General features: G+C 34.4%; 1 long non-coding RNA gene across 1 annotated transcript; it reads right to left on the bottom strand.

The window, feature by feature from the left end:
- Positions 1-1761: 1761 nt before the first annotated feature.
- LOC121216935 (uncharacterized) lies at positions 1762-2914 on the bottom strand. The gene is made up of 3 exons (XR_005913156.1): positions 2841-2914; positions 2283-2371; positions 1762-2116 (listed from the first exon to the last, which is right to left on the bottom strand). It is a non-coding gene; the product is annotated as an uncharacterized lncRNA (long non-coding RNA).
- Between the last annotated feature and the right edge of the window lie 501 nt (positions 2915-3415).

The raw sequence follows: 3415 nt of genomic DNA, 5'->3' as shown, positions 1-3415 counted from the left end.
CCTCTAAATTTTTAAGGCAAATACCACGACAGCTAACTCGAGGTCGTGCGTTAGATAATTCCCCTCATGTGACTTAAGCTGTAGAGATGCATAAGCCATAACCTTATCATCTTGTATCAGAACACATCCCAAATCGACACACGACACATCATTATATACTACAAACTCCTTACCAGATTCAGGGTGTATCAGAATAGGAGCCTGAGTCAAAATAGATTTGAGCTTCTTTTCAAAGCTTGATTGATACTCATCAGTCTAGATGAAAGGAGCATTCTTACACAACAACTTAGTCAGATAAGCTACAATTAACGAGACCCCCTTGACAAATATCTGATAATAGCCCACAAAACCTTAAAAACTGCAGATCTAAGAAACATTTCTATGTTGTTTCCAATCAAGTACATACCCTAGAGAAGTTACTTCCCTTAACCAGAATTCACAGTTACTCAACTTAGTGTAGAGTTGTTTCTCTTGAAGTACCTAAAGAACTACCCTAAGATATTCATCATCACCATCTTCGGTTTTATAGTATACCAAAATATCGTCGATGAAGACCATGACGAATTAATCCAAATACGACTGGAAAACTCGGTTCATAAGATCCATGTATGCGGCCAGGGCATTCGTCAAACCAAAGGGCATGACTAGGAACTCATACTGCCTATAACTTGTCCTAAAGGCAATCTTATGGATGTCAACTCTTTAACCTTATGCTGATGGTACCTAGAACAAAGATCTATCTTGAAAAATATAGAAGCCCTAAAAAACTGATCAAATAGATTGTCGATTCTCGAAAGTGGGTACTTGTTCTTCATTGTCAACTTGTTTAACTGAAGGTAATCAATGCACATCCTCATGGTACTATCCTTTTTCTTTACAAACAAAATTGGTTCCCCCAAAGAGACATATTGGGAAGGATGAAACCACGATCAATGAGTTCTTGAAGCTAAGCCTTTAACTCCACACAGCCTACTACACGACCATATGGTGTTGACAAGCCCCAATTTCGGCTTTCACCGATCATCGTTTTTCGAGTTTCTCATTACACTCCTAATTCGCTTTTGATTTCGAAACACTCACGAGCCTACCAACACCTAATTTAAATAGATCACAAGTCAATTAATACGTCCCTTCATCGAATCTAAATGCAAAAATTTGCAACACAACAATCCTAATTTAACGTTTAACAACTTACCCCCAATGAACAACTGAACACTGCCACTCCTAACTTGTCAAACACTACACCAAAATAGGCTTTTAGCAGAGTTTTTTAGGCCTTTAACGGCGTTTTTAGCACCGTTAAAAGTATTTGCGACGCTTTCACTAGCGCTGCAAAAAATGCCGCTAACTTTAGCGGCGTTTATCTGAAAAACGCTGCTAAAGATCATGATCTTTACTGGCGCTTCTACCACAAACGCCGCTAAAGATCATGGCCTTTAGTGACACTTCTACCAAAAGCGCCGCTAAAGATCATGGCCTTTAGCGGCACTTTTACCACAAAACGCCACTAAAAATCATGACCTTTAGCGGCGCTTCTACCACAAACGCCGCTAAAGATCATGACCTTTAGCAGCGCTTCTATTACAAACGCCGCTAAAACATGACTTTTAGAAAAAAATTAATTAAATAATATTTATTTCTATGGTAAATATTATATTATGTTTTATTTTTGAAATTTAAACTTTAAACTATATAATTTTAAGGATAAAAATATTAATTTAATTAAATTTTCTATTAAAATTTTAACTTTAAAGCTAAATATAAAAATTAATGAATTTAAATTTAGAATTAAAATATTATGTTTAAATAAATGAGCAATCTACCTCACAGCTCATCTGATCTATATTAACTCGGCCAAATATAAAAGAAGGTAAAAAACACGTAATAATTAACAATCATGGTTAAAGAAGCTAGTACACAAGGTAGCTACAAAACCTTGTTTCAATAACACCAAATTCAAGTTCCGACTAAGATAAACGACCATGGAATGCAACATTAAATAACACTCGACTTGAAGAAGTGCGAAGCCTTGGCTTTTCCAGCTTGAAGAGATAAACCCCAACAGGATAAAAGTTCTAGAACTCGAGCCCCAACAGCATACCCTGCATCCTCCAGCCTGATCCATTTTCCATGAAAGATATTAGATCCATTGACAATAGAAGAGCCATTTACTGAACTAAGCATCATCCCAAATCCCAATATTAGCTTTAATATGAAATAATCAGATCTCAAGATCAGTCAGCAATGATGAGATTCAACTATAAAACATTACGAAAAAGTACCTTCTTTCTAATTCAGCAATGTTGTCAACCCGAGTTTGATTGTACTGAACAAGCTCAGAGAACAAAAATGCAAAGGCACTCAAGCTAACCTGAAAAGGAAGCACAACATTCAACAGTTCAAATTTTGACTCCAAATTGATTTAAAACAAATCCCCAATAAAAGCTATTACTGATTTGGTTAGTTTTGGTTTATGTAAACACCTTTTCTATTTTCTAAAGTAATAAGATCTCAATGGATTTATTTTATTCTTATTTTGAGACTAATTTGCCTCATTTTATCATAATTTCTCGACTAATTTAATGGATAAATCAAATAATTCAATGAGAAAATAAAAGTTAAAGGAAACAAACTCAATAGATGTCAAATATTGTAACAAGAAGAAAAAGGTGAATTATTGAAACAATCTGAAACTCAGATTGCTTGCTAAGAATATGAATTTACAGTTTAAATAAAATAAGGGAAAAGAAAAAGCAAGTCTCTAGTTTAAACTTTATCATTTTCTGATGCATTTCAGCATAACGTAACGAGGAAGAGATATCAAGAGAGAGTGAAGGAACCTCTTGTTTGCCCTTGCTGAGGGGCTTCTCAAGGATGTTTGAATATTGCTTTATCTTCCCAAATCCAATCATTGTCCACAGGAGAAATTTTTTTTTTCTGTTTGGCTGTTAGAAAATTGCAGGTCATAACTCTATACCCTGCACATCAAAGTTGGAAACAACAAAACTTTAAACCATGCACCAAATGGAAACAAAAACTTCTAGCTAACTTGGATGAGAAAAATTTTGAGACAGAATCTAGTTCATCTTTAGTTACTACTTTTTAAGCTACCTAATGGTATAAGAGAAAACCTGGTAAATGGTCAATGATGCTCCTTAAGAAAATTGACAAACAAACTCCATTCAATAAAATAAAACCAGCGAAATTGTAAATATAATGGTTGGTCCAATAATATTAAAAAGATCCATGACCAGCAACATAAAAAACAACTAACAAGCCATTTTCTCATTCTACCAATAAACCACAAAAAATCATTTCTACCAGAAACCATAAAATTGCATGTTTGGTGATGTCAAACTCCTATGGACTCATAATTTTAGAAAAGGTAATATCAAACTTCTTGATTTATATTGTT

Source organism: Gossypium hirsutum, chromosome D05, assembly GCF_007990345.1.
Source record: "Gossypium hirsutum isolate 1008001.06 chromosome D05, Gossypium_hirsutum_v2.1, whole genome shotgun sequence".
Classification (NCBI taxonomy): Eukaryota; Viridiplantae; Streptophyta; class Magnoliopsida; order Malvales; family Malvaceae; genus Gossypium; species Gossypium hirsutum.
The sequence above is the reverse complement of the archived record's forward strand: the minus strand, read 5'-3'. Positions and strand labels throughout refer to the sequence as shown.